Source organism: Moschus berezovskii, chromosome 19, assembly GCF_049115385.1.
Source record: "Moschus berezovskii isolate FMDL1 chromosome 19, NW_MosBer_1.0, whole genome shotgun sequence".
Taxonomy (NCBI): domain Eukaryota; kingdom Metazoa; phylum Chordata; class Mammalia; order Artiodactyla; family Moschidae; genus Moschus; species Moschus berezovskii.
In genome coordinates this window covers 67,984,329-67,999,255 of record NC_142478.1, presented here as the reverse complement: position 1 = coordinate 67,999,255, position 14,927 = coordinate 67,984,329, and the positions used below count along the sequence as shown (strand labels likewise).

Below are 14,927 nucleotides of genomic sequence, written 5' to 3'. Positions count from 1 at the left end.
CTCACATGTGAGACTAGTGTCGGCATGAGTGTGTACTCATGAGATTATCCATGGACTTAGGCATGTGTGTGTGCGTGTGCCTGTGGGAGGCAGTGTGAGTGGGGGTATGCGTAAGCAGTTGTGTGTGTGTAATCAGATGCACAGATGCACACTGTGTCGTGAGGGTCTGTGTGCCGATCTCTGTGTTTGAGGAGCTATGTGGGGCGGCCAGGGCACGTGTACATGTTGTCTGTGTGGACACCTGTGTGCCGTGATGCGAGTGTAAACTTACAGTTGCATCTGTCCACACGTTTTCAGTTGCCTTTATGTCTGTGCGTGTGTGTGTGCAAAGCACACGGCCCGCTTCTCATCCTTTGCGTGCACGTGCCTTCTCGCTGTGAGTGTCTCCATGTGTGCGTGTGAGGTTCTGAACACGTGTGTCTGTGAGGGAGAGAGGGTACGTGTGACTGTGAATCTCTGCATGTGTGTGTTTCTATGGATGTGCACCCGTGTGTTTTGCAGTGTGAACTTAGTCATCTGTGTGTGCACACATGTGTTTCTGAGTGTGTGCCCCTGTGTGAAGCACTGTATACTTGGTTGTATCTCTGTGTCTGTGTCTGTGTGTCTTAGCATTGCTTTGGGTTCGTTGCTTGCTGTGTCCATTTGAGTGTGTCTCGATGTGCCCGCGAGGTGTGTCCGAATGTGTTTCTGGACGTTGCAGTGTGAGGTTTGCGCACGTCTCCCGTGTGTGTGTGAGTTCCGAATGTGTGTACCTAGGACGGGGCCTTGTGTCTTTTTACATGTCCCTGGGTATATGATGTGTGTTTCGTGTGTTTGCCTGTCTGTGGGGCAAAGTGCCTTCTGTGCGTGCCGCATGTGTATGTGTGTGTTTCTGAACACACGCATCTGTGCAGACGTGACTTAGTGTCCACAGGGCTGATAAGGTGTTGGGGGGGCTGTAAACCCCGCTGAGAGCGTCCAAACAGAACACACCTCCAAACCTTTAAAAGCTCCTCTCCCGTCTGCTCTGCGCGTCTGCACTGTGCTTGCGTGTGTGCCTGCCGAGTGTTGATTCGGCCATCGGGGGTGCCAGCTCTGAGCAGAGTGCTGGGGTGTCGGATGTTCATCTTCCCGAGTGCCTTTGCTCTGAAGCTGTGTCTTCCTCTGCCCACCGGCTCCCTCAGCCCCCGCGACAACCCACGTCTCCCCCGCCAGGAGCCTGCACTTAGGCCAGCCACCGAACAGACTCACAGATGTTCAGCGCACAGGTATAATTTTAGGCAGAAGGTCTGAACATAGGCAGCCTAGGATGCACTGAACATTTCGACAGCAGTGTTTCTAATTAAGAGCAACTTGTTTTCCTTAAATAAACAAATCAAGTGAGGAAAGAAATTGCCCGAGATGAATGGCTCCCCAGAGCAGGTCCAGATGTTGGGAAGGTGAGGAGGGGGCTTCTCACAGCCTGCCAGTGTTGCTGCTGGGGTCTTCCAGATTTTGACCAGGAGCTGATGAGGCAGGGGCTCCAGAAACTGGGGAGGCGAGCAGGCCAGGGCAGTGTGAGAACCCTTTCTGAGGTTTCCTAGTGTTTGGTTGTTGGGGGAAACACAGCCCTGGCCCCAATTCCTCCCTCCTCCCTGTCTCCACGCCCTTAGCCATGAGATGTGGCTGTTCTTCCCACTCATCCTTCACTTTGGGTTTGGCCTTGCGTCTTCCTCTGGCCATTGGTGGAAGCTTAGGTGTCCAGGGGCCTTGCATGTTTCTGCCATGGCTGGGAGAAGGGCTCCACCAAGGTAGCTGCCCCCCTCCCCAGAACAAACACATGTTGAACTACCCTTAGCCCAAACCTCAGTGAAGAGTCTAGCTCAGCCACCCTCCAACTGGCCACAAACGGATCAACTAATTAAATACTTATGTTACTGGGGCTTTGTGGTTGTTTGTTACACACCACTGTTGTGATTGTAGCTAACTGATGCAGTTACCAGTGGTCTGTATTTCCTGCTCCTGTGGGACCCCTGGTACTCACTCAGAGATGTACCATGTACTTCTCACCATGGATACCCCATTCCTACCTGGATCTCTGCTCATCCAAACATCAGCAGTTTTAATAACAATAATAACAGCTAATGCTTATGGAGCGTTTACCAGATACCAGGCCAGGGGTTTTATATGTATACATACTATACTCACCATACTCACAGCTACTCTCTGAGATATTTCTGTTATGACTTCTGTTATAACCTGTGAGGCTCAGAGAGATGAATTGACAACTCAGGAGAGGCATCGCTGGGATTTGCACTCAGATCACCAGATGTCAGAGACCTTGCCTTTAACCATGACATCGTCTTGCCTCCCCAAAGCTAGCAAGCATGTTTGCCATTCTTGGGAAGCAAGCATATACTTGACCTTCGCGTTGGCTCACCTGGAGGTTAGGTAGGCAGGAATGAATTAGATCACAGACATGAGAAGCGTCTCTTTGGTTGAGGGGAGATTTGTTCATTCTCTCATTCTTGTATTCGTTCTATATTGAATGTCAGGATTTGCTGATGCTCAGCATTTGCTCCGAGTCTTCTAAGAGTTGTACTTTGTCGCGGGCCCTGAAGATGCAGAAATGGCAGACCCCAATTCTGTCCTTGATGACCTTACAGTTTGGGGAGGAAACAGGAGACCCTGGTTTCTGGAGGCAGATTAGACTTATGTCCAGCCCAGCTTCCCTATTACTATCTGAGCCCCACATTTCTTGAGTCTTGGGTTGAGGACAGAAGCTTCAGTTTACCACTTTGCTGCTGCTTCTGCTGCGAAGTCGCTTCAGTCATGTCCAACTCTGTGCGACCTCATAGACGGCAGCCCACCAGGCTCCCCCATCCCTGGGATTCTCCATGTAAGAATGCTGAAGTGGGTTGCCATTCCCTTCTCCAATGCATGAAAGCGAAGTCTCTCAGTCGTGTCCGACTCTTCATGACCCCATGGACTTAGGAAACAACATAAGGAAGGCATGTGCCTCAGCTTGCTCATCTGTAATATGGCAATGATAATGGCAGTGCCTTCTCCCAGAGTTGTTATGAGTATTTACTAAGTAAACTCAGCCCGTCAGCCCTGGGCATTGTGAAAGGGGGCTTTGGCTGAGGCTGCATAGGGTTGGTGACAGGGCTGAGGTCAGAACCTGGAACTTCTCCATCCCGACCTGTGACAGGCCCACAGTCCCTTAGAGCCCACGCTGCTTTCACATGTGAGTGTATTAGTTCCTTCCTGCTGCTGTAACAAATGACCACAAGTACAGGGACTTAAAGCAACATGAACTTATTCTCATTGCTAGGGATTAGAAATCTAGGATGGGTCAGCAGAGCTCCATTCCTACTGCAGTCTCAAGGGGAGGAACATTTCCATGCCTTTTCTATGGCCTGGAGGCTGCCCACATGCCGAGGCTGGTAGCCCCACGTCACTCTGACCTCCACCTCCACAGTCATATCTCCATCTCTGACTTCTGAATTCCCTGCCTCCCTTATTAGATGGGCTTCTCTCGTAGCTCAGTCGGTAAAGAATCTGCCTGCAATGCAGGAGAACCGGGTTCGATTCCTGGGTCAGGAAGTTCCCCTGGAGAAGGAAATGGCAATCCACTCCAGTATTCTTGCCTGGAAAATACCATGGACAGAGGAGCCTGGCGGGCTACAGTCCATGGGGTTGCAAGAGTAGAACACAACTTAGCGGCTAAAGCACCACCACCACCTTATTAGATGGCATTGGGCCCCCTCAGATAATCCAAGATAATCTCCCCATCTCAAGGCATTTAACTCACTCGTATCTGCAAAGCCTCTTTTACTATGTAGGGTAACATCACCACAGGTTCAGGGAATTAGGACACAGATATCTTTGGAGAGTAATTATTTGGCTACCTGAAGCCTTATTATCAGGCTTCCCTGATGGCTCAGACGGTAAGGAATCTGCATGGTTTGATCCCTGGGTCAGGAAGATCCCCTGGAGGAGAGCATGGCAACCCACTCGAGCACGTTTGCCTGGAAAATCCCATGGACAGAGGAACCTGGCGGGCTACAGTCCATGGGGTCAAAGAGTCAGCCATGACTGAGCGACTAACATTTTCACCTCTTTTTGTTATATGGCTACCAAGGTAGAAAAAAAAAACAAGTGAATCATTCCATATTCATTGATTCGACACATATTTATTGAGTGCTTAGGTGCACCAGGCTTGAGTATTTCCTGGGCATCAACCATGTACCTAGGTCTATCTAGGTCCTGAAGATGAAGTGTTGAGCAAACAGACAGAGGCCCTGCTGTCCTGGGGGGTGATTCCAGGAATGGAAGTCAGAACAGAAATGCATAAGTAAATAACTGAACAGTTTAAATTTAAATAGTGATGAGTTCAGTGGGGAAAACACAGCAGGTGATGGAGGTGGTGTCTTCTAACAGCCCCTGTCGGGGTCCTCTGCATCAAGGAGCCTTCCTCCCCTACCCCTTCTGGTGTGGGGGTGGGCCTGGTCCTCCTCTGCTGCCAGAGGAGTGCGGGGAGCCACACTTCCCACCCCTAGTGGCTTCTCTACACTCTGCCCTCCACTGTAACTGTCCTTGGTCACCCCACTGGGGTGAGCTGTCTGTTACCCGCTGGTCCCTGACCGATACGGGTACTTTTGATATGCCAGGAAACGTGCCCTGCTCTTCTTGTGTTGTCACTCATTGATCCTTACAACATCCCTCCAGGGGAAATGCTCTTTTACCCTCTTTCTCAGGTAAGGAGTATAGCCACGTTCACAGCATCTTTATTCACAATGGCGGACAAGTGGAAGCAGCCCAAGTGTCCATCGACGTGGGATAAAGTATGCTCCATCCATGCCGTGGAATATCATTTAGCCTTAAAGAGGAGCAAAATTCTAACACACACTACAACAAGAATGAACCTCGAGGATGTTTACGCTAAGTAAAATAAGCCAGACACAACAGGACAAACACCATATCGTTCCACTTTGACTTTCTTAAAGTAGACCAATTCACTGAAGTAGAATGGGAGTCTCCAGGGGCTGGGAGAGGGAGAAATGGGGAGTTAGTGTTTAATGGGATCGAGTTTCCGTTTGGGAACATGACTATTCTAGAGATGGACGGTGGTGACGGTTGCATGACGATGTGAATGTACTTAACACCACTAAACTGCACACTTAAAAATGGTTAATGTAGGAAATTTTATGTTGTGTATGACATCACCGACTTAATGGATATGAGTCTGTGCAAACTCCGGGAGACAGCGAAGGACAGGGAAGCCTGGCGTGCTGCAGTCTATGGGGTGGCAACGAGTCAGACATGACTGAGAGACTGAACAGCACACCAGATTTTGGCAGGATGAAAACAAAGTAAATAAGTTAAAAGTCTAGAGAGGACTTCCCTGATGGCCCAATGGTTAGGAATCCACCTGCCAATGCAGGGGACACGGGTTCAGTCCCTGGCCTGGAAAGATTCCTCATGCTGCAGGGCAGTTAAGCCCCTGGGCCACAGCTCCTGAGTCCATGCGCTCTGAAGTCCACGCTTCACAACAGAAGAAGCCGCTGAGAGGAGAAGCCTATGCACTGGGACGAGGGAAGGCCTGTGCACCGCGATGCAGACCCAGTGTAGCCAAAACTGAAGAAATAAAAACTTTTCTTTTCTGGAGTCTGGAGAGGCTGAGATTGGAACCAAGATGTGAGCCTAGAGCCCATGCTCTCTTCCCCATACAACGTGGTCTCACCCTCAGAACTCTGTGCAGGCCCGAAAGTGGGTGTGCAAGGAGATTGTGAAAGCAAGCTGGGAGAATGTGGACCGGGGCTTTGCACGCAGCAAAGGGAAGACCCGAGGAACCCGTGGCACGCTGGCACCACGCACGCCCTTTCACCAAGGTTCACCCACTGGTCTGTTCAACAGATTTTTATTGAGCACCTACTATATGCCAGACCCTGTGGAGAAAGTGAGGAGAAAAACAAGACCCCAACCTACATATACTTCCAACTTGAAGTAACTGCCAGAATTTAGGGCCTCTGAAATGAAGACTTCCTTGAGAGACAGAAGAAAAAAAAAACAGAGCCTGACTCTGAAGGATGAAGAGGATTGACCAGGTGCAAAAGGCTGGGAAGATAGCAGAACCAGCATGTGCCAAGGCCCTGAGGTGAGGGAAGTGGCACGAATCAAAGACACGGACACACTTCCAGATTAGGAAAGAGCTGGTACACAGTCAGGTGGGCAATTCTCGGGGCCTCGCCAGCCCCATGAGTGCTTTGCTCTTTATCCTCCCAGCAGTGGGAGGCCTGTACAGATTTTAAGTACAGGGAGTGAAATGATTCTATTAAACCCCAGCCAGAGCAATAAGAAGAAACTGCACCACCATGTGAGGTGGGAACCCATTGAAATGCCCACAAAGAGGGAGCTGGGCGGACTGCAGCGATTTCAGGAGTTCAGCTTCATTATGCAAAACACACAGCTTTCCAGGGGAGAGGTAGGCTTGGCAAAAAAGAGGCAACAAATTAGTTTTTTAATCTGCTTTAAGTTGCTAAACGCCCTGCCTCCCTTCCACTGTCACCCGACGGCCTGTGGGCCATTTTCACTTTTATCAGAGAATTTTTTTTTCTTTTTAATTAAAGGAGTTTTTCCTTTTGAAAAACAAATCCCAGCTGTGTTCTGATAAGATAGAATTAAAAACGGCATGGGGGGGAATGCCACAGAAAGTTCTGACTTTTCTTCTTCTGTGTCTGAACCGATTTAAATAATAATCATACGTCTCATTTTGATGCAGCCTCTCCTCAACCCTTCCTGGCCTCCCCCAAATCCCCAGAGTGTACCAGCAGCTCCAAGCATGGGATGCTTCTAAAATTCCCAACTCTTGGCCCCTAGAGAGAGAGAGAGACAGCCCTATAAAAGACTGAGCTGCTGCTGCTGCTAAGTCGCTTCAGTCGTGTCCGACTCTGTGCAACCCCATAAATGGCAGCTCACCAGGCTCCCCCGTCCCTGGGATTCTCCAGGCAAGAACACTGGAGTGGGTTGTCATTTCCTTCTCCAATGCACGAAAGTGAAAAGTGAAAGTGAAGTCGTTCAGTCTTGTCCGACTCTTAGCGACCCCATAGACTACAGCCTACCATGCTCCTCCGTCCATGGGATTTTCCAGGCAAGAGTACCGGAGTGGGTTGCCATTGCCTTCTCTGGATAAAAGACCGAGAGTTCTGACCTAACAGCTTCAGGTTCAGGGCAAAAGTTGCTCAAATCCAAGTGCTGCCAATTCACAGCTGTGTGACCTCAGGTAATTTATTTCAATCCCCTTAGCTTCTAGCTGCGTGTGTGCATTCTAAGTCGCTTCAGTCGTGTCTGATTCTGGGACCCCTTGGGCTGTAGCCCACCAGGCGCCTCTGTCCATAGGATTCTCCAGGCAAGAATACTGGAGTGGGTCGCCATACCCTCCTCCAGGGGATCTTCCTGACCCAGGGATTGAACCTGGGTCTCTTATGTCTACTGCCTTGGAAGGTGAGTTCTTTACCATTCGCACCACCTGGGAAGCCCTAGCTTCCCACTACTCATATGTAAAATGGAAATAATGATAGTATTTATATTCATTGGATCCTTCTGGTGGTAACTGACAGAAAGTCCAACTTAAATATCCTGACACTCTTTTATTCTAGGCAAATAAGGACTGTATAGGTTCATGTAACTGGCAGCTAGCTTCAGGTGTGGCGTGGCCCAGGCGTTTGATAGCGTCACAGCATATTCTCCCCCTTTCTCTCTCCCTCCCTCCCACTGTGTCTCTCTGTTTTCCCTCCCAGTCTCTTGACTTTCCTTTTCCTTGGAGGTGGGCTTCCCTTCTGCAGTGGGCGCTGGCTATTTTCACCTCTGTACAAATGCCTACCAGTAACTCCGTGATCACACAGTGTCCGCCACGAGCCCTCCCCCACTAGTCCTGGAATTGAGGGTTTGTAGGTTTCCTGAAACCAGAGAAAATGACTATACTGTCCAGTCAGATTGAGGTCATATGGCCGCCTGGGACCCTCCTCGGGTGGGGAGGGTGTGAATCAGCTCTTATGGTTTCCTGAATCACAAAGACCAATGGCAGAAGCAGGATGGGTCCCCAAAGGATAATCAGGACCCAGTTAACCTGTGCAAAGGAAGTAAACGCTAGTCACACTAAAATGACCTTCCTACTGTCGTCACCTCAGAGGGCTGTTGTGAGGCAAAGAGTAAATGATATTGATCATGCAAGGTGCTTAGCGCTGAGCCCGGCACGCAATGTACACAGTAAATGCTATTCCTACTACTTCTATTATTGACATGCGATAATATAGGCCGGGGAGGGGTTCTGTGTGTACTGAGGGTGATGGGAGATGCCCATGACCAGATGACTCAGCCTGGGCACCCTGCTGGCCCCTGAGAGTCTCGGGCCTGTCCATTCCCTCCAGTTTTGGTTGCCAAAAGCCATCATTCCCTAACAAACCACAGCTCACGGATCGCTTCACCGGCTAAAAGCTGGTGATGGCTCAAAGGACGCAGGGACGGGTGACAGATGCCGCCAGGGGCAGGCGGGTCCCTTAGGAGGAAGGCAGAGTAGAGGGGCAGTGATGAACCAGAAACCTGGGGCACCAGCTACAGGGAGCACCCACTCCCACCCAGATGTCTCCCCACAGCTCTCAATGGTCTTTAAGGTGTTATGCGCAACCTCTACCTGGGTGTAAATGTTGGTCACCCAATTCAGGCAATTTTGAAACACAAGACAGAGCAAACAGGTGTATCTGTGGGCTCAGCTGGACCTCTGTTGTGAAGCCAGGTCTCCCCGATAGGGGGGACGAGGAGCCTGTTCTGTCTGAACCACAGAGCTAGTGTTGGGGATGCCCTCGGAAGACGCGCCAGCCCATTGTTCTAGAATCGGGTCATGTGCTGCCTGCCTTCAGCGTCCCCCTGGATGTCCCCACAGGAGTTCCTTTTCATCCTGAGCCCACCGTTTGTAACAGGCTCCACAGATGGCTTCAGTGCGAACGGCCGCTTAGAAGCAGTTCATTTTGCTGCCTGAGATTATTAATGTTCTCTCTGATTTCCTGCTTCACTCTATTGATTTCCTGGGATAAAACTTTCTCTACAGAGACTGTGAAGGTAATTCAGCCGCCATCCCTCCATGTGAGGGAGGGTTGGATCTTGGCTCTCCCATCACACTTCCTGCTGTGTGACAGAGGGCAAATCACTCCACCTCTCTGAGCTTTGATTTTCTCTTCTGCAACCTGGGGGGTCCTCAGAACCCCCGCCTCCTAAGGAGGTGTCAGTCACACGGCAGCTCCTCCTGTGCAACTCCAGCCCCAGCGACCTGGGGAAAGGGAGAGACATGCTCAGGCTTCTTGTATGTATTTAACACCCTCTCAGTGGAAGGCTCTTTCCAAGCATTGGTTGCTGTTCAGCCACTCAGTCGTGCCACTCTTTGTGACCCCATGGTCTGCAGCACATCAGGCTTCCCTGTCCTTCACTATCTCCCTGAGCTTGCTCAAACTCATGTCTATTGAGCCAGTGATGCCATCCAACCATCCCATCCTCAGTTGCCCCCTTCTCCTCCTGTCATCTTTCCCAGCATCAGGGTGTTTTCCAATGAGTCAGCTTCTTTGCATCAGGTGGCCAAAGTATTGGAGCTTCAGCTGCAGCATCAGTCCTTCCGATGAATATTCAGGGTTGATTTCCTTAAGGGTTGGCCGGTTTGATTTCCTTGCTGTGTCCAAGGGACTCTCAAAAGAGTCTTCTCCAGCACCACAGTCTGAAAGCATCAGTTCTTTGGCACTCAGCCTTCTTTCTGGTCCAACTCTCACAGCAGTACGTGAGTACTGGAAAAATGATAGCTTTGACTATATGGACCTTTTTGGCTCACAGCGGCCCTGAAGCTTGTGGCTTTATATCCTTCTCCTTATTTACAGATGAGGAAACTGAGGCTCTGAGAGGAGAAGGATCTGCTCAAGATCACACAACTAGGGGATGCTCGAGCTGAGACTTGAACTCCAGTGTGCCTGAATCCAGCAGCCCTGGCTCTTGAGAGGGGCGCTACCTTCTACGGGAACCAGCTGCACTCACAGAAACCCATAGGTACCAAGCACCCCTTAGCAATGGGCTCTAGACCCAGCTTTGCTGCTAACTTGCTGCGTCACCTCAGGAGACTTTCTGGATCTCTCTGGGCCTTTGTTTTCTCAGCTCCTTAGACTCAGGGTGCTCCCTTCCAACCTCAGGGCCTTTGCACATGCTGTGCTGTCGGCCTGGCATGGGCCACTCTCTGCCTCCACCCTTCTTTATCTGGTTAATTGCAACTCCACCTTGGGGTCTTGGGTGAGGCATGATTTCTGAGAATTCCTGTGGACTCCCCTGGACCAGGTCAGGTCTTCCCCATTGTGTGCTTCCCCAGATCCGTCTCTTTCCTTCAGGGTTTGTGACTCCAGTGCTGTGTGATGATTTAACTAACCTGTGTCACCTCGGCCAGAACTGCCCACTTCAGGGGGATTGGGGAGTCAGCTAGAACTCTTCCCACACCCACACTCCAAGCCTGCCATATATTTACAGCAAAAGGTTGTGGTTATTAATTGAAACTTAAAAAGAGCCGTTAGGACCCTCAGATACTGCTGGTAGGAGTATGAATTAGTACAACTGCTTTGAAAAACTGCTGTGCTATATTTACTTACAAGGCATGATACATCCTCTAATCTGCTATTCTACTTTGGGATATAGACTCAATAGAAATGAGGATATATGTTCTTTTTATACATGTAGTAGTCATAAGCATGAGAAACCAGAAACTACCCACGTGTCCACTATGGTAGAATAGACAAATAAAATGAGGTCCCGGCATAGCATGGAATAGTACACAGCAGTGAAAATGGACTGGCTATCACTTTGTGCCACAAATAGTGCCTAGCAAAAAAATCCAGACACAAAAGGGAATATGTGTGTGCATGCCTGCTAAGTCACTCAGTTGTGTCCAACTATTTGTGACCCCTGTGAACTGTAGCCTGCCAGGCTCCTCTGTCCATGGGACTTACCAGGCAAGAACACTAGATTGGGTTGCCATGCCCTCCTCCAGGGAATCTTCCCAACCCAGGGATCGAACTCACTTCTTTTACGTCTCCTGCATTGGCAGGCAGATTCTTTACCACTTGCACCACCTGGGAAGCCCAAAAGGGCATATACTATACAATATTAATTACACAAAGCTCAAAATAGAAGGTAAGCTATGGAGTTTAGGAATGCATGCCTGCTTAAGTGAAAATATGAAAAAGAAAAGCAAGGAAGAAATCGTCAGGACGGTCACGACCTTGGGTGAGGAGGGAGAGAGGGGTAATTAGAAAGGAGCACAGAGGGGGCTTTGGGGAGCTGGCTTTCGTTTCTGGCCCTGGACGGTGGTTACAAGGGTGTGTGTTCACTTTGCAATAACTCATCAACTTGTACATCTTTGTTTTGTGATTTCTTTTGTCTGCGGGTCACGGGTCTCGTGAAAGACCCCCTATGCCCACCGCAGATAATTACCTCTCGGGGGAAATGCCACCGAGACCACACTGCCTTGGTTTATGCAGAACATCTCTGTCATCCTGTTTAAGCAAAGGTTTCTCTACTTCCAGTGGCGTGGGGTATCCCTCTCTATCCTATAAGCCCCCAGGACTCCAAATTTACATGTGTAAAAACAACCCAGTAGCTTTCTGTTTGGGCATGGAGGCCACCTGACCAGAGAACACAATTATCCCCTTTTTCTCAGACCTTGATAAGCATGGGGTGAGGGTTGATGGCCCCAGAAGAAAAAAAAAAGAAACTAGGAAAGAAAGAGAAAAACAAAACCTGAGAAGCATTTTCAAGTTTCTAGTTTTGCAGGCTACCGAAAGACAGGGCATCAGCTGTCCTGGATGGAGGGTCAGGTAACACAGCCGGGGCAGGGCTCAGACGAGACCCAGGGCCTCCGGGGGGGGCAGCTGAGCGCCCGGCCCCAGGGATGGGGGTGGCCCCCTGTCCAGGAGAGCTAGGTCAGGGACTTACTGCCCCAGATCTTTTCCGGCCACCCTGACCTCTGTTTCTGTGCAGATAGGAGGGTGGGCCTGGACCCTGCTCTTGAACCTGAACCTTAGCTGGAGAGCAGAAATACTGTGATTTGTGTTTGTCTTTGGAGCTTGAGAGGGCTCCCCTGGTGGCTGTGATGGTAAAGATCCCACCTGCAATGCAGGAGACTCTGGTTCAATCTCTGAGTTGGGAAGATCCCCTAGAGAAGGGAATGGCAACCCACTCCGGTACTCTTGTCTGGAAAATTCCACGGACAGAGGAGTCTGGATGAGCTACAGTCCATGCAGTCATAAAGAGTCAGACATGACTGAGTGACTTTCCCTTTTAGAACTCAACATGGGATGTATCAGGTCTTCCAGATGCTTCCAGAAGCCTGACTGATGGTTTGGGGTTATTAACTCCCTTGACGATGAGCTTCATCCATCCATTTAGGAAACATTCATAAATCTCCTACTTACCATTCATTCAGTAAGCATGAATGCACTTGCCTTTTGCTGGACTCTGCTAAGCATCAGGGATGTGATGAGAGTGACTAGCTGGTTTTGGTTTGCCAGGGATTTTCCCAGTGTAAGCACTTAACGTCTAAGTGTGCCCGGAACCCCTCAGTCCCCCACAAACCTGGACAGTTGGCCCATGGTGAGCAGGATGCTTCTGATGACCAACCTTGTAGAGCTCTCAGTCCCGTGGAGGAGGCAGGCAGATACAAACCAGTGCATCAGGGCTTCTGTGGAGGAGGCGTGGGCTCCAAAGAAGGTCTCTCATCCTAGTGGAGGGTTTCCAGGAAGGCTTCCTGCAGGAGGTGGCATCTGAACCAAGTCCTTCAAGAGGAGTAGGGCCAGGCAGGGCTGGAGAGTGGGTGAGGGGGAAAGACAGTATTCCTGACGGGAAAGAGAGCTAGAGGCTTGTTTTCAGAATCGGGTGAACTGTGGCTGAGGGTTGGGGAGAGGCCACGGGAGAGGTAGGTCATGGATGACCTTTTGAGTTAGGTGAGCATGCACCTGGCATTTGGGAAACCTGGGTGGGAAGGGAAGGGAGAAGGGAAATGAGAGAAGGGAAGTGAAGGCTCCAGATTACCATTTAAAGATTGCCCGGGCTGCTGAATAAAGCGTAGAGGAGGAATTGACAGTGGAGGTGGGGGTGGGAAAGGATTAAGAATGGCTGAAAAGAGACTGTTGGACAGGGCTCTTCGGTAAAGCTTCCACATGTTCGGCCAAGATCCTCAGACTCATCTTTGACTCCCGCGCTTCATTGGCCGCCCCACAAGCGACTCTGAGTAAATCCAGCCCCTTCTCGCCACCGCCACCCCCGTTCCTGGCATCCCACACCCTTTTCCTCCACAGCTCTTATCATCTTCTAATCTGCCATGTGATTGGCATGTCTATTTTGTTTACTCTCTGCTTCTTCCCTCAAGAACAAGGTTTCCTCAACCTCGAAGTTATTGACATTTTGGACCGTGGAACTGTTTGTTGCTGGGAGCTGCCCTGGGCGTTCTGGGATGTTTTAGCAGCATCCCTGGCCTCTCCACCCACTGGATGCCAGTAGTAGCCCCCTTCCTGGAACACCTCCCAGGAAGCAACCGAAAAAAACCTCTCCAGACTTTGACCAATGTCCCTGGCAGGGCAAGGGGGCAACATTGCCCCTGAGTCAAGACCGATCGCACATGAATTTCTGTTCCGTGAGGACTGAGGTTTTTGTGTCCTGGACCGTTGTTTCCCCAGCGCCTACAATGTGAAGCTTGGCTCACTCAGTGGCGCTCACTGAATGTTGAATGAATGGGCATGAGATGGCAGGGTCGGGGACGGGCTTGGGAGACAGTAAGTGACTGGATCAATAAATAGAACTACCTTTGTATTTATTATGGGCTTCCCTGGTGGCTCAGAGGATAAACCGTCTGCCTGCAATGCAGGAGACTTGGGTTCGATCCCTGGGTCAGGAAGGTCCTCTGGAGAAGGAAATGGCAACCCACTCCAGTACTCTTGCCTGGAAAATCCCATGGACAGAGAAGCCTGGTAGACTACAGTCCACGGGATCGCAAAGAGTCGGACACGACTGAGCGACTTCACTTTCTTTCTTTCTTGTATCTATTGTGGTGGTGATTGCAGCCCTCTTCATTATCCTTTCTGGGACTCATGGTCCTTTCATCATATGACAGAGGAGGGTCAGAGAGGTTAAGTGACGTGAGAAAAAAAAAAAAAACCGTAGGAAATGAGTGGTGGAATCAAGCTTGAACCCAGATCTTTAGGAATCAAGCTTGAACCCAGATCTTTAGGAACCAAGTTCAGGGTCTTTTCAGGTGTCAGATACTGTCATATAATAACAACTATTTACTGAGCGCTTGTTACATGCCAGGTTCTGTGCTTTGGATAGATCACCTCGTTAAAGCTTCTGACAGCATCATGAGATTACTACTGTCATCCCGTTTTTACAAGTGGAGACTGTGAGGATCAGAGAGGTGGAGTGAGTTGCCCAGAGTCACACAGCCAGGAGTGGAACAGAGCTGTCTGCCTCAGAAATCTGAGGCTGACTCCCCTTTCCCCTATTAGTAATGGCTTCACCCCCAAAGTGCTTTTCCTTTCCCTTTACTCTGCAAAGGAGAAATGATCAAAGGATTCCCACTGACATGTTAATTTTCAAGGCTGCATTTCAAAGTGTCCTGAAAGGAGATTCTGTAAATTTCACAAAGCCATGGAAAACCTCTTCCTGCTTAACCTTCATCTCCCTGGCCCCGCTGCCTTTGTCTGATGTGGAAGGCTGTTGCTCTTAACCACTCTGCTCCCCTTCCCCTCCGATCAGATAGACTTTAAATAAATAATTTCAGGGATGTGTCATGAACTCATCCAAAGGGAGAGACTGACACATTGTTGGAACCTACAGGAGGGAGACTCAGCTTATTTCAGGGGGTCGAGAGGGGCTCTCCAAGGGAGAGATGT

The 14,927-nt window shown here is 49.9% G+C and overlaps 1 protein-coding gene across 3 annotated transcripts in view; it reads left to right on the top strand.

Moving 5' to 3' along the window:
* The window catches only part of WSCD2 (WSC domain sialate O sulfotransferase 2), a 112,721-nt gene that overhangs the window by 3,425 nt on the left and 94,369 nt on the right, over positions 1–14,927 (top strand). Inside the window, exon 2 of one of the 3 annotated variants that reach the window (XM_055405641.2) lies at positions 9,882–10,047. The exons of the other annotated variants lie outside the window; for them this stretch is intronic. The gene's annotated coding sequence lies outside the window, so the exon portion shown is untranslated. The remainder of the gene's footprint in view (positions 1–9,881; positions 10,048–14,927) is intronic. 3 annotated transcript variants of the gene reach the window in all.